The following is an 18,028-nucleotide window of genomic DNA, read 5'->3' as shown; positions in this document are numbered from 1 at the left end:
TGTGGAGGAGTCAGTCTGTAGAGAGAGCTACTTGAGAAGCAGAAGCACCCATGAAATCCAAGTATCTTTACCTCTTTCCTTCTGATTCCACTCCAGATTTAGGTAATATTTTCTCTTTAGTTTTTAGTCATTCATGCATGAATTGAGTCTTAGAATCATGTTCCCTCAGTTTGTTCTTGCATTTTCAACATATTTGCATGTTCTTGGAACTCAGTTCAATCAGAAATTCATTTCTCAAATGCTTAGTGGTAGGGACTGCAGCCCTCTCCCTCCGTTTAAGCTAGTATGTATCACCCCATATAAAAAATAGAGCAAAAATGTAGATTTTTAGAAGTTGTAGGTGCGAACGACTGTGCCAACTAAGGACAGTCATTCGACTTACGGTCCTCAGTCAACTCCGTCGATGAGCTAGTCAACTCCCAGTTCTTAGTCATAAACAACAGTCGATCAATACGGACCGTCAGTCGAATAACGCTGCATCAGTCGACTCTGTCGATTGATCAGTCAAATCCAAGTTCTCAGTCGCAAAGGACCGTCGACCAGTACGGAACGTCAGTCGACTTTGTCATTTGACCAGCTAACTTCCTATCTCAGTCACGAATAACAGTCGACCAGTAAGGTCCATCACTTGAATTACATTCCGTTAGTGGACTCCATTGATGGACCAATTAACTTTTAGTTCAGAGTCAGAAATGATGGTTGACCATTATGGACTAGCAGTAGACTTACGGTCCATCAGTCGACTACATTGATTCAACTGCTGACTTCGAGATCTCAGTAAGAAACGATGGTCGAACAGTATGGACCGTCACTCAACTTACGGTCCGTCAGTCGACTCCGACAGTTACTCCAACATCTTTTAAGGCATGGTTCTTTTGGTCTTTTCCTTATTTGTTTGGCCCCTAAGCTATATGGTTTAGACCCTAAATCATGAGGTTTTAGTCAGCTTAAGCCTAGAAACATAACTAGATCTTACCAAAGTCAAAATCATTAATCAAAACTTAGAAAATTAAAAGCAAGAGGGGAGAAAGAGGTCAAGAACCCTAGTTCAAGAACGCAAAAAGTTTCCATCAATTACAGCCCCAAAATCAAAAATTTTCTCATTTAAATCTCCGAATCCAATATTTGAGAGGTAATAGATTTGACCTGTGTTGTATGCTTCCGTGGAATTCATCACCAAGTATGTGGGATTTCACTAGTGTGTTCCTTTTGCCCATTGGGTCCCTACAATTCAATCACTTTCTCGATTCCCTTATTACAAATAGACCTAGGGTTTGTACAGTTACAACAGATCAACATGAATTAATTATTAACATGTTCCAAATAAGATTACAATATTATTACAAGTTTATTGCATAAATTTCAGAACCCTTGCTATGAATTTCTTTAGTTCTTGAATTACATATGCTAGATCAGATGTTTCAATTATTTAGTTATACATGCCTCAATTATTAATGAATCATTACCATATTAATTATTGCATTCTAAGTTTGCATGTTTAGTTTGAGTTATCCATTATTTACAAAAACTCAGTCATAATCAGTTAACTAATTAATTCATTGGGAAAAGCATAATACCGAGTTGGACTAGGGTCAAGCATACCCAAATAGCCCAAAAACTACTAGCCCAGTAGGTTGTAAGTCCCCTTTGTGGACATCGGTGTAGTGATCACACCATCATACCTTTATATCTCTGGAAGGGTATATTTGGTCCTTTCGATGGGGCGTATACATCGGGACTCCACATTTATCTCATGTGGTTTTATTATCGGTTATTTGTAGCTCCCATAGTTCTGTTAGATTTCATTGCATTCACCATTTATCAGTATATTATGTATTCTGGTTGAGCCTTTAATAAATTGGTAACTGCATTTAGTTATCTAATCATTCAGAATCTATATCTTGTAGAAATTATATAATTGTTTTACTTCTTTGTTCAGTTATGTGCTATTTCAGCTTTACTCTTTCCTGCATATTCAGTACTTTTTAAGTTTTAACACATACGTGCGCTACATCTTCTCATGATGTAGGTTCAATTTCTCAGTATCCTAATCACGCTTATATTGATTCTCGATCTCCAGTTCAGCAGAATCAGTGGTGAGTCCTCATTCTCCTAGGACAATACTCATGAGTTTATTTCTGTATTTTTAGTCCTTTTGTTTCCGTTTTTACTAGACTTAGCTGCGGTTTTTCCCAACATTTCTAATCAGTTAGAGGCTATTTTTAGGCATGGTTAGTTAATTTTTAGTATTGAGTTGATATGTTCTTTGTATTAGACTCATCAGTTTCAAATATCTTAGTTGTAGTATACGGGTATTTCCCATCTTTTCATTTTAATTATGATTTAGATTCCACATCAGTTTACTATCTGTCGTATGCTCATGATCATGCCAGCAAGGTTAGCTTGTGATAACTTTTGGTCCTAGGTCCCGTTTCTCCATCTTGGGGGTAGATCGGGGAGTGACAGATAAGATTGTCTCCTTTCTGGGTGCATATATATGTGTAGCTAGTGTTTTTCTTGTGAGTTGGCTTGTTGTTGTCCACTTCTAGGACTTGTATTTTCATATTAGACAATTGTATACTCGTGATTTATAGGTTCTACGAGGGATTCTGTTATATATAGATTTTTGTTTGCTTCTATTTGTCTTAGTTTTTTTGTTATTTGTGTTATTTCTTTCTAGTTCTACCTTTGAACTCACTTTCTTTCATTCTGTGTATAAATTAGCTTACCTATTATTGAGTTATTGTATGTTCCATCACGACTCAAGAAATTGTCCGGATACAGAAAACCTCTAAAATTAAAAAAATAATGGGGAAAGGCATCAAACTAGTCATAAAAGAAATCCTAAATATGGAGAGAATCAACTAAACCATGTCCCTGAATAAGAATACACCAAGTACCACATATTAATGAATACTTTAAGCCTAAAAATTATCATTTGTATCTTTGACACATGAAAAAATTGCATATAAGAGGTATTTGATAAGTACAATGAAGGTGTTAAGGATCATCTAGATCTTATGCATTTCCATTTTTATCACTTTCCTTTACTTTTGTCCCAGGTAAGTCTCCCACTACCCTTTATTACGACTTCTACCATCATCCTAATGATTCCTCGCCCTGTCGGTGCTTAAACTAAAAAGGGAATGATGCACCACTACTTTAACATGATACCATTTACATGTGTGATCTCTATAGTGCCCATATATAACTAAAACTCAGAATCATATTTCTATGGAAAAGGAAGAATAATTTAGTTTTTTCTAGTCTTCTAGAAAAACTAAGGTTTCTAATCCTTTTTGGTTTTGGAAGAAATCTCTATAAATAGGTATACTTCTAACCTAGAAAGAAGAGAAGTTAGTTTTCTATTCGATACATGCCCACCCAAGTATTAATAGAATTGGGATGTGATATTGGATCACCGTAGAAGATAATAGTTATCTTTTAGATTCGCTTGAAGATATCATGTCTATCTTGGGGAGTCGCTCGAAGGTATTCTCTCACGCTTTAAGAGGTAATTCTTGAATTAAATTTCAGTATGTTATGTGTTTGAACATATTATATGTGTTCTAGCTTAAATAATATTGATTATCTTATATTCATATAAGTAGTAAGGATCCTGATATGTTTCAGTTGTGCATACATGTTTTCCAAAAATTGGCATCACGAGCTACACTTTACGTCTAAATAGATAACGAAGGTTTTTCATGAAAAGGATATTCATAACCGTGATGTTTTTGAGCATGTGAACATGCTTTTATAATGAACGTTATTTTCTTAAAAACAAATAAATAAAAATATTTGTTTATTCTTGATTCATGGATATCAATTTTTTTTGTTATTATATGATATGAGTTAAACAAGAGGATAGTGAAAAATGTTTTACCGTGATTCTACTTGCATAATTGAATTAAAGTAGATTTAAATGGTTATACCATGAAAGATGGTTTTACCGTGATTTTAAATCAAAATATTTGAAATTATTTCTCTGGTAATAGTTAGACATAATTGGATTTATTTTCTGATGGGTCTCAAATAGCTATCTTAGAGTCTTAGTAGAGTTGGCGATCATTGTTTGCAATTAAAGTGTCAACGACAGATAATTATCCTGTGGCAAAGATCATTGTTTAACTTTAAAAGGAATAGTTGGTGGGCCACTTGGCTAACTTGCATGAAGGATGCAGAGGAAAGTCATTTTTTTATTATAAATTTTAGAAAAAGTTCATAATATGTTGTTTTTCTCTTACCCACGATATATTATAGGGTATTAAATATGACTATGATTGATAAAGACTTACTGTGGAAGTAGTTTTTTTATTTGGTGTCATTCAAAGTTCTTAATATTTTCTATAGGCGAGACTATAACATATTAATTGAGAATTATGATTAATAAATAGGATTTATAAAAGTGATATATGAATTTGAGTTGTCAGAATTCTCTCAATGTATCATGTATAAATTGTCCTAAGTGAATACTAGTGGTGAATTTTTTTTTGAATAAAGATTTCTTTAAGATGTTAGTAATGCTTAATTAATTCATGAGAATATATATTAAAGGTTCTCTATATCTGTGAAAGGGAAAAATGTAATATTTTGAATTTTCATATGTATTAATTGAAACAACAATTTGTACATAAGAAGGTATTGTGTGTCTTAGTAAAAGAAAGGGCACAATGTATGCCTCGAGCTCATGAGATAGTTAATAAAAGTTAATGAAAATTGAATCTAGTTATTTCAATCTTAAACTATACCTAAAACAACTATTTTTCAAAGTAGGTAATAGTTTAGGAGATCATATTTTTTATGTTATTTCTATGACTTGAAATTTGATGGTTTCATTGAAAATTGTTTAGATGGGTATTAAATCGCTTTTCGAATTAAAATCTGATTTGAATATTATATGATCATTCTTTATGTTAATTATGTTTATGTTAAACTTGGAACATGGTTGTACATGGTTATTTATCAAGAATTGATATAAGAATGTAGGTCATATTGTTTTGATTCATAAAGATACTTAAATTACTTGGATTTGAATTTGGTCATAGTTTCAAAAAAAAAAAAATTTATAGGCTCCAATTGACATGAAATTTAGTAAGTTCTTTAATAACGGACTAGTAAGAAGTTTTCATTGCTATGTGGTTATATGATTCTTTGAGGTCGTTAAACTGATTTTAAAGTTGTTCGTTGAAATTAAAATGTGATTTGGTATGAATGACATCCTTTATATCGGTTTTATTTATGTTATATTGTTACATGATTACACATGATGGGTTAACATAAATTGATATATGATAAAGAATGTAGATATGTTATAATTTCTTAAATGATTTGAATATGAATTTGATCATATCTTTGGAGATAAATATTAATTTTGAACTCTGATTGATCTGAAATTCGGTAAGTTCATAAGAAAATATCAAATTTAAAACACTCATTATTATATAGTGATTTGGTAATTTGAAGTCATTTAGATGATGTTTTTAGATAAATTTGTTCTTGAAAAATTAATTTTACCGAAAAATTACTCGACTAAGATATTATGGTGATAGAAATTATTCTCTATGGTACTCATGACTATATTTAGTAAAGTATTAAGATCATGTGTTGGCTTAGACCTTCCTCCCTGTTGAATAAAATTAATACAAGTCATTAAATTTAATCTCTAGTTTTGATTATCTATATTGACTCACTTAATGAGTAAGATTTGATTGGATCAATGGATCAAGGAATAATGATATTCACTTAACTTAAATTAACATTTATCCTCCATCTGAGTTGGCTTTTGTTTTACATTTGTTGAAGTGATTATCTGACACCATATATGTATGTTGTATGAGTAGTCATTTTTTATCATAAATTATTGTTCAACATGCAATGATATCTATGAGGCGTGTTTTAAATTTTAATATTCAATGTATACATAAACATGTCTTTTTTTTTCCTGAAATTTTAGAATTTCATTATTTATTCTTTATTCGTGTATTTATTTCACAAAATGATGATATATGATAATAATTATTAAGCGGGAAAATCTTAAATTCTATATGGCCAAACAACGTTTTCAACCAAATTGATCATAATTTTAGAATTTTAAAAAAAGAAACTCTGATTGATCTGAAATTTGATAGATTCATAAGAACGACCTAGTAAAATATTATGTTTTCTGGATCGTTATATAAGTTTTTGGTCATATTTGAGTAAATAGTAGTGAAATATTGATTTTCTGTGTTGTCTTAGACCTTCCTCCCCATCGGACGGAATTGATACAAGTCACTATGTATTTAATCATCAAGTTTTGATAATCTATATTCACTCTCCTAAATTGAGTAATACAAGATTGAATAAGTGTAGGTAGAGCATTTTCACTTGGCTTATACTAACAGTAGACTCTCCAACTGTGTTAGAACTGTATAAGTTTATGGAGTCAATAATCGGTCATTGTACATGTGTATTGCATCAATAGTTCTCCAATCCCAACGATTGGATANGATATGTACCTTTGATATCAAATACAATTTGAAATACAAGTACACATTGATAGAGGTGAGCGAGGAAAGAAAGAGGCATGCGAAAGAAAAAGGAGAGGCGAGCTAGAGAATCAACAAGTATTTTTTTATACAAGATATATTCTAAAATACAAATACATAGGAATAGAGGGCGAGAGAGAGGGAGAAAGGCGAATCAAAAGAGAGAGAGAGATTCGGTGCATGCTTGGATACAATGATACAAAAAGTAATTTCAAAAACTAAAGTAAAGACACATAATTAAGGCCTAAACTAGTGAGATTTGTGTTGTTTGTGTTTCTTACCATTTTTGCATTTGTGAATACAAATATCGTTGGATATCAAGTCGTCTTTGTTTGAAAATGTTTTATCTTTTAGTGTAAAAAAATTCATCACAAATCTAAATTTAGTGTATTTCAATATAAATACTAAACACTAAGTGAAAAATTTAAAAAAAAAAGAGAAAGAAAATCTCACTCTACTGAGCACAAGAGGTCATTTTTCTAACTTCTTACTTAAATATTCAAATATTTATTTGAGATTGATTAAATCAAATTTATGCTAGAAAAATCGATTTTAAAAGGTATAACATCTCCTTATTAAAGGAGAAAATAATAACATTAGAAATTCCTTGGAAGGGACCTCTTTAACATTCACATTGCAAACATATACCATGTCTCTTCATCACTAAACATTATTACAATTTGAGTAATTTGTCGTACCAAAACATTTACTTGTGGTAACTAACATGAACACTTTGGAACCATATATCCAAAAATAATATTCAAGACTTGTGATAGCTACCTACCATTATTAATAATACCTTTTTTCATACTAAAAAGATCTTTTCAATTTTAATTTTTCCGGTTAGCACTTAACTAAATTAACTATTGTTTGTCCTTTTATATTTTACATCCACAAGTACTAATATAAATTATTAATTCACTTACTTTTTAAAAAGTTAGATTTGATTTGTCTTTTTTATTTTGGTAGATAGAAATTCATATCTTATATATTAGTTTATCGTGTCGTCTAGCTCATATATATATATATATATATATATATATATATATATATGAGCCCTGATTCTTGTTATTTTGGATTATTCGAAATATTATGATCTATTCAATGTATTATGTCTCGTATTCTCAATAGACGTTACACAACCACTTAGTACTACTTAAGCTTTTTTTTAATAGAGATAAAATATTAATTCAAAGAATGCATTGTATGTATATCTTGTGTTAGAAGGAATTATTTTCAGTTTGAAACTAGATAAGAGATTAATATATGATATATTTGTTTGTAATTCTCTTATCATTAAGTTTGATGAATATTACATTTCTAGTGGTATATTGATGCATTTGATGAATATTACATTTCTAGTGGTATATTGATGCATTATTTTTAATTAATATTATCTCACATAAATTAAATTTTACTAATCAATCTCATAAGAGAAAATATCTTTCGAATTGAATGAAACTTATTGTACTCTAGCGACTAAGTTATTCATTTTGAATAGAACTTTGAAGTTAGTTAATGGATGGACATAACGGTTCATTGAAAGTAAAGTCACTATCAACATGTAAGTTAATTTTTAGAAGGAAAAATAACTAAGAGACTTTTCCTCTTAAAAAGGAAAAGTTGATAGTGATAAGTTAGAATTATGCTTCCGTTGTGCATATATGTTTTTCAACATCTACTTCAACATATAATTTACCTATAACTTTCCATCAAGGCTATGAACCTCAAATCATTCACACACAAACAATTTACCATAATTAAGTCATATATAATGACATATTTTAATAACCCAAAACAATTTAGACATTTCCAATCATAAGCTTTCATAATTCACAAACTCACTTCATAAAGACACAATTTAGGAATTGAGATAAATCATGAGTTCATAGAGTATTTTAACCATAAATCATCAATTAAAAACCAATACAATGATAATATGTCATTAATAACCATTTGAAATGGTTTGAAGAAAGAACTAATGAGACTGACCCTAGTTTTTTCATGAACTTGAACACTTCAAAAATTTACTTTGAACTGGACTCTAGGACAAAAGCTAACCCTATATAAAGTATCACCATACCTTTATTAAGATACCTCAATATATTTGATGAAAAAAAAAGCCTTAAATCCAAACCGTAGATCTCACTTCTACTTATTTCTCCTTGAGTTAAAGAGAAAACTATTGAGAGAGGAAGAGTTTCTTTGATTTGATTTGGATAATTGAAAAGCTTCTCAATTGAAGGAATTTCAAGTACTAAAAGGTTAATTAAACGTATATATAAATCGAGGAATATTATAGTGAAAGACCATAAATAAATATTCTCAAACCAAAATGTACATATGAGATTTTACTTTTCGAAATCATATTTGTAGATGATGCATATGTGAAAAAAATGTTGTATCACATTATATATAGGCTAGATACGCGATCATATATGTTAGAACTGTAAAAATACATAAATATATATATTGTCTAAGTGAAATTTTCTCAACCTATATACACCATTGTGCTTAGGAGACTCTAGAATGAAAAAAAAATCATCGAAGCTCTAGACAAATATGAGTCATAACTCATATGTATATTTTTAATCCAACTTAAGATTAATATTCAATATGTTTGGCAGTGTTTTTTTTAGAAAGAAAATATATTATACAAAAAATTATTCTTAAGTATAAATGAATGTAATGACCCGTAAGGTTAATTTTTGTAATTCATATAAAGTTATAGTTTTACCCATTCTTATAGTTATTTCGAGTCGTTTAGAAATTAGTTTAAAAATTTTAAACTATTCGTATAAATACAATTATTTAATTGGCAAATATTTATTACACAATTAATTTTAATAGTTAGTGAATAATGGGCCATTCATATATAATATAAATTAAGTCAATGACCCATATATCTATATCTATATATATATATAAAAGAAATTAACCAGACCTAAATTATTTGAGGGAACTGCAAAATTCTGGCGGCTTTAGATCATACATTTGGACACGAAAACGCATCCGAGAGAAGTTAAAATATGGTGCTTCAGGTAAGAACTTTTTCTCAAATAAGTGTTATGTAATTAAATACTTAAGTGTTAAAAATAAAATGATATGTTAATCATATGTTAGAAAGGGACTATTATATATAGGTTATAATCCATTGTTGTTGCTGCGTACATTATGGAGAGAGCAAAATTTTATTTGGAATCATTTGTTAATGATCGTTAATGATTAGTCTAAGATAGGGTGATAAATAGTAATCATTGAGAGGGTATGATGGGTGACTTTTCGCAAGTTAAAGTTACTGATTTGTAACTTCACCTTAAATTTAATGTTCTTCTCTTAGGATAATTGTATAAAAAGTTATGTTTTGACAATATTGGAATGTGTTATAAAAAATTGGTATATACAAATAAAAATATGATATAGCTAAAGCGTTCCAATTCCTACTGTGAATTTAGAATGTATAGTGCAAATTATTATTATATGTTGGTAATGCAATGAATTGGATCTTTTTTTTTTTTTGTATATATGGGCCATTAATTTAATTTATATTATATATGAATGACCCATTAATCATTAACTATTAAAATCAATTATTTAATAAATATTTGTCAATTAAATAATTGTAGTTATACGAATAGTTTAAAATTTTCAAACTAACTTCTAAATGACTCGGAATAACTATCAGAATGGGTAAACCTTTAACTTTATAAGAATTACAAAAATTAACCTATTAAAATTATAACTACAATTATTTAATTGGCGAATATTTATTAAATAATTAATTTTAATAGTTAGTGATTAATGGGCCATTCATATATAATATAAATTAAGTTAATGGCCCATATATATATATATATATATAAAAGATATTAACTAGACCTAAATTATTTGAGGAAACTTCAAAATTCTGGCGGCTTTAGATCATTCATTTGGACAGGCGAACCCATCCGAGAGAAGTTGAAATATGGTGCTTCAGATGAGAACTTTTTCTTAAATAAGTGATTATGTAATTAAATACTTAAGTTCTAAAGAATAAAATGATATGTTAATCATATATTAGAAAGGGACTATTATATATATGTTATAAATCATTGTCATTGATGCGTACATTATGGAGAGAGCAAAATTTTATTTGGAATCATTAGTTAATAATCACTAATGATTAGTCTAATATAGGGTGATAATTAGTACTAATTGAGAGGGTATGATGGGTGACTTTTCTCAAGTTAAAGTTACTGATTTGTAACTTCACCTTAAATTATATGTTCTTCTCTTAGGATTACCGTATAAAAAGTTAAGTTTTGACATATTGGAGTATCTAATGAAAAATTGGTATATACAAATAAATATATGATATAGCTAAAGCGTTCCAATTTCTACGGTGAATTTAGGATGCATAGTGCAAATTATTATTCTATGTTGGTAATGCAATAAATTGAATTTCTTTTTTTTTAGCTTGCTGCAATATTGATTTTACCAAATTGATGTTAAGTATTATTATATGGGTTGCTATTTGTAGGTAATAGTGACTTATCATGAAGTAATTATAACCAATGATTGGAGGATGTGGTATCATAGGATAAATGCCCTAACAACATTCTGTCTATTAGTTTCACGTTAAAGTATTCTTTCTTAAGTGGGTTTTGAATTCGAATTTAACTAAATATTCATTTTATGATTAAAATTTTGATGTATTGAGATAGATAGTTAAACATTAAGTATATTATATTACATGAATACCATTTGAAACTATGACATTGGAAAAAAATTATGATTCAACGCTAAACTTGAAATTTAGAAAATATGAAATTTGACCTATTGATTGGAATCAAGATTTAGAATTTTTATTATAAATTCGGGTGAGTTTTGGGTCTAAGCTAGACATATAGAAATATGAATGTGGTTAGTTTTAAAATCTTAATCTTATCATGGTCATTTACTTGAATAGATTGCTTTGAGTCGGAAGTTCAACAAAAAGGGAAGACTCAAGTTCTTGAGTAATTGTTCGACTATTTGAGGCAAATGAATTTCTTAACTCTTGCTAAGTGTATGAAATGCGTGTATTTCCTGATGGTATATGTTTGGGAGTAACGGGACTTGGTGATGGGTTGAATTGTCCACATTAATTAATTTTAATTATGAAAACAAAGGCCTAATACAAGGCAATGTGAATAACTGCTTGTGTGTGATGTGTTGATAATAAAGAATGGTTTGAAAGGCTTGTTGAATCATTGTTGATGTTGTTGTGAATTGTGCAGTGTTATGAAAATGGTTGTCTCTTTTATTTGTGTGAACATGTCATTTGCATTATTTTAAGACATGGTTGTGACAAATGTTATGTGCATTGAGAAAGAATGAAAACTTAAAGAGGATGTACCATTTCGAGGGACGTATCGCGCTCTGCGATGGATACTATATTTCGAGGGACGTATCATGCACCGAGATGATTACTATTATCGAGGGTCGTGTCGTGCGCCGCCACAATGCATGGACAGATATGTCCCCCATGGGTCCCGAACTGAGAGACATCGGGTGTGTATCACTAGGTCAGACATGCATCGTTATACTTGACATTTTATTCCATTGCATTACACATACTTATCATTGTGAACTTGATATTGGGTTTTGCTAATTTTGTGAATGTTTTTCTGTGGAATTGGTGATTAGTGAATACTGAGCTTGTTGTTGAGGATATATCATTTGTCAAAGTGTTGTTGTTGGGGATATATAATTTGTTAAAGCATCATTGTTGAGGATATGTAATTTGTTAAAGTATTGTTGTTGAGGACATGCAATTTGTTAAAGTGTTGTTGTTGAGAACATGTAGTTTGTCAAAGTGTTGATGTTGAGGATATGTGATTGTTTAAATGTTCTTGTTGAACTACGTGCTATGTAAACTATGAGCTGTTAGGTTTGACTGATTTTTATGAAGGTTGTAGTTGTGGAGGTTTGCTTGGGGTGGTAGGAGTACCCGCATTTCATCCCCTTAGCTTGTGTTTAGAGGTTTATTTGCTGAGTACCGTGTGGTTTGGTACTCACCCCTTGTTTCTAGAATTTTTTGTAGGTTACTAGCCCGAACCTTTATGATATATTCTCTTCTTTTCCGAGGCTTCCTGGAGATTTGTGAGGTAGTTGTTGGTCATCTCAGCATACCTTCGTACTCTTGTTTATCATTTTGTTCTAATCTAGAAATAATATTATATGAGACTTATATTTTCTTTTGATTCAATTGTAATACTTTAAAGGCTTGTACACGTGACAATCATGTTTTGGGGTATATTTAGTTGATAACAATTTTTTTCGCATTTTATTGTAATGGTTGAGTTTTAGGTTGACTTGTCTTGGTGGGATAAGACGAGTGCCATCATGTCCATTTTTTAGTCGTGACAATGAATATGAATATTTTCTTAATTTTTGATGTTTAGATGTAATGAGACTCTTCATAAATACTTATCCTTTAATTTATCGTACCTACAATGATAAATTAGGTAAGTTTATGGATGATTTCATAAAATCTTATCCTTTAATATATCTAACCTTAAAAGGTAAATTAGATAATGATATGAATGATTAAATAAATTAATTAGGTGAGTATATGAATAAGTTCATAAATTCTTATCCTTTCATTTATCTAATCCAACAAGGTAAATGAAATAATGATACAAGTGATTATACAAATTCTTATTCATTGATTTCTCTAACCTAAAAAAGTTAATCAAACAAAGATATGTATGATTTCATGAAATTTTATCCTTTCTATTATCTAACCTAAAAAGGAAAATAAGATAAGAATATATAGGATTTCATAAACTCTTACCCTTTTTTTTAATCTGACTTGAAAAAGGAATAACGGCTAAAACTGAATATTTACTTGTGTGGAAATTATTGTAAACATATAATACATATTATTTCCCTTTTTATCTTCAATTTGCATATAATTAATATTCCTAATGTAAATGTAGTGACAAAAATAGCTACCGATTTACAAATACTTTAATATCCCTATTGTGGAAAAGCAGAACCCAAAATGTTATAAAACTCAAAGTAGCAAAACAAGCAAGTTCATACTAAAATGAGAATCCATCAAAAAAAAAAAAAAAACGGTTAGAAAGATTTGTAATGAGTAAACAAAATATAATTCTACTCCTAAAATATGTAGGGTTGATGAGAGAAATATTTGTGTTTCATTTTTTTGAGTTAACTCCAATCAAATGATGAATGGATTATTTGTGCTAGGAAGTACGAGAAGAAGGGGGAAAAGAGAAATACATGAATAAAGTCAGGAATTAATTGGAAAGTAAAAATTGTACTTGTGGGCATCCAACTGTTCAAATATTTGAATTCTGTAACAACTTTGCATCATCTAATTTATTGGATTTTCCTAGTGTTTAAAGCGATGAAGATAATATTTTAAGTGGTGATGAATTTGATGACCACCAAAATTTGGATAATATGAATAAAGAGGAGCGCAAAAGATGTTGTTGGTTCAAGAAATTCTTTGAATGTTTCAAAATGTTGACTACTATTGATCCTAAACGACAATGGCATTGCCCAACCTACAAAAGTGGAGTGGGTGCAATTCGGGGTTCACAGGGTTGAACTCATTGATGTTCCGTACAAAAACAAAATGTGGATCTAAGTTAAAATTCCACAGAGAACATGCTCAACTTTTGGAGGAGGAGCTACATCTGAGGGGCTAAATATAAGAGAAATACATGTTTGTTAGTCGAAACAAGGTACTTCATATGATAGTTCTTCTTTGTGCATGGCCTATCAATAGATGGTTAACCTTTGATTCAGTATTTTCATATGATTATTTGTGTGAATCCTTAAAATAGAGAAAATTCATGTCTTTGAATATGTTTTGGCTAAATTTTGTACTGTACAAATTATTTTTAAATTTATCATGATCAAGGGTAAATTCAATATATTTAAAGATACTTTAGATACACTGCCTATCTCATGAATAGAAAACTTAAGTATGTATTGTTATTCTTATAATAAGTATTATTTAGTTGATAAACACTAATTTTGTGATGCATGTCGTACTACCAGCTACTAGTGGTTATTGTTTGTGACTTCCATTACATATTTTTGGGATCAGAGATGAGGGTGAGCACTTGGAATCATGGATAACATTGTCTCCTTCTGTGTGTATATATACATGTTTTTCTAGTATTTTCCCTATGAGTTTGCTAGTTGTTTTCCACTTACGGGACTTATATTATCATATTAGACAACTGTATATTCATGACTTCTGGGTTCTGGTGGATTCAATTATATATAGATATTTGTTTGCTTCTATTTTTGTCTTATTTTTCATTATTCGTGTTATTTCTTTCTAGTTCTACCTTTAAACTCACTATTTGACATTTAGTGTATAAATTGGCTTACCTATTATTTGGATATTGTATGTTCCATCACGACTTGAGAAATTGGCCCGATATAGAAAGCCTCTAAAATAAATAAAAAAATTAGTGGGGAAAGGCGTCAAACTAGTCTTAAAAGAAATCCAAAATAAGAAGAAAATAAACTAAACCATGTCCCTGAATAAGGACACACCATCTACAAACTATTAATGAATACTTAGAGCCTAAGAATGGTCATTTTTATCTATATCAGAAGAAAAAAATTGCATAGAAGAGGTAGTTGATAAGTACAAATAAGGTACTAAGGATCATATAATCTTATTCATTCTCCTTTGTATTAACTTTCCTTTACTTTTGTCCCAATTAATTCTCCCACTACCCTTAAATATGAATTTTACAATCATCCTAAAGATTCCCACCCTGTCAGTCCTTAAACTAAAAAAAAGTAATGATGCACCACTACTTTAACGTGACACCATTTAAATTAGTGAAAGAGTGGTCCGGGGTATGTGTCACATCCGGAAATAGCCCCTAGACATAACCGGCATGGTCATCCTCTTTGAGGACTAAGACTAGACTCTTAGCTTACACTATTACATTCATAGGTCAAATTTATCAAAACATTAGAACTTTTTATTACTTAGACTTGGAGGTTTACATAGACCTCTACATACACATAGTATATATATAGAGTATACGTAGACCCTTCGTATACGAAAATTACTTACTCTTCTACTTTTATTGCACATAAGTATAAAAAATATAACATAGTCATACTAGTCGTCTTATCTCATAACCATCGAATAAGAGTGTAAGAACTTGGCCCATACATCAAAGTAAGAATGCCTCACATGGGCTATACAATGTTTCATATTAAATGTAAAAGAAAGAAACATAGAAGTCTTAAATTCAAAACAACTCCATTAGCTAGATAGTGATATCTTCCTCGGAAAGTGAGGACCTACCCTACTTGGATGATTAAGAGATCCAAGTCTTCTTCAAGTCGTCTTCAAAAGTACTTCAGTGAATGGAACCTAAAATTATGGAAAAAAGGAAGAAATGGGGTTAGTACACCACTTGTACTAAGTATGAGACCACATGCACACATACTTTGAAAACATGCTAAGAAAGGGGAAATTTCATAAAAATATGCAATTTACTTTGAAAACACTTATGCATATTTAATAAGACCATACCGGATCACTTAGGCATAGTCATTAAATCATAAACATGTACATCACAAGAACAACAACATCAAGTCTAGTCAGGTCAACACACATAGCATATAGTTGAATACATAGCCAAATAAATCTATCACAAGTTACAATAGTAACAAGCATGAATAAGAGTACATTTCAACATAACTAAATAAACACAATTACCCATGAATCCCTATCATGCCGAAAAGTGCAATGACCAAGCAAAACCTCATAACCTTACTCAATCAAGTAACCCGACAAGAATCATGACTAACATTCTACTTCACCTTCCATTACATTTAAGAGTAAATAGAATCATAATTTAACAATATAGACCAACACATATTCTTAAGTGACACCAATCAACATATAGTATCAACAATGTGCAACTTCATCATATACATGTCATATAGTATTATAAGCTTATTCATACATAAGAACATCCTCCTGAGACTCCCTTCAATGCTAACTAGTGCAATGATAGTCCCATACCCTACCTAGACTAAGCTAAACCCCTTAGGTCATTTTAGTTAGACATCAATACTTTAGCTCATTTTACCTTTTTGAAACATGATTCCCTAACCGACACAGACCACATGAGCTAATGTGGAATCCGTGTCATGGAACCCTATACCGATAGAAGGCGGATTACTTGCCAAGGTAGTACCAAAATATGAACATAGCAACTACGTGGATCCAGTGGCTAGTATTCCTCTAGGGGAAACATAGCTCAAGAACAAGGAGATATAATTTGGGAACCTCTTTATGCTACATGCATTGTAGTTTCCAATCTCAAGCGTACATTAGTGATCCTACCTTCCCTGTGTCGGAAGGTACACTCCTCATTCTATTTCACTCGGCGCTAAGCTAGAGTCCCTTTTGAAATATCTTTAATGTCAGTATTAATCATAATAGCTTATTGTAGGTCATAGGGTCTAACCCTAGTATAACATCATCATCATTATATCTCAATAAGAATTGCATGAGTATTTTCCTTTCATTAAAATTCATATAGGTGAGCATAGCAAATTTATACATCATTTCATAATAAAGTACAGTGGTAAATCATTCACCATCCTTATAACATTAAATCTTAAGCCAACACTTGACAAATCATAGTCAATAAATTTGAATTCAACATCATACCATCCTATCAATTCTATAAAAGGCATACTCCAATACAATATCATGACATAATCACAATTGACCACAATTTAAAGTAAAGGATAGGGATCATAAGACTTACTGAGTCTCCTTCATAATCCATCATCAAGGTCTTACATTCAACCTTTAAATGAACCCAATGAGTGTATAAAATCATCAAAATTCAATGACCAACATGATAATCAAGGCTAAAAGAATCCTTACATCACAATTCAATACTAGTTCATAGCTTCAGACAAGATATTTAGGTCAAAGAACAACATATTTCAGGCCCTAGATCACTTCTCAAGAACTAGCATGATAGGAACATAGTTCATCCTAATTTATTTAGATTTGAATCAACAACATCATATAATAGTAATTCAACCAATAACCAAGTCAATTGAACCAATATAATACAATTCATATCAAGATCAACACCTAGGATTAAGGGTTAGAGGTCATCTTCTACAAACTAGACCAAACTATCAAGATATATCATAATAAGGTTATAATAAATGTTTATATATTCATAATATCAAAAACAAAACATAATCAAATCAATTCATAACATAAATTTTGAGATTGAATGAAACCCACTTGAAAACCAATTTTTGAAATAAATATGATGGAACCGTTTTAAGGAAAGAGGACTCAAAGGTGAACTATATCTCATACATTGCTAATTGATTAATATTTATGGTGAAACTTTGAATCTTTGAAGCCATTAAACCCTTCCCTAGCTTGGTCGTCAATGGTGTTCTTCACTAGAGAGAGAACGAAGAGT

The sequence above is a fragment of the Solanum pennellii genome, chromosome 8, assembly GCF_001406875.1.
Source record: "Solanum pennellii chromosome 8, SPENNV200".
Taxonomy (NCBI): Eukaryota; Viridiplantae; Streptophyta; class Magnoliopsida; order Solanales; family Solanaceae; genus Solanum; species Solanum pennellii.
The sequence above is the reverse complement of the archived record's forward strand: the minus strand, read 5'-3'. Positions refer to the sequence as shown.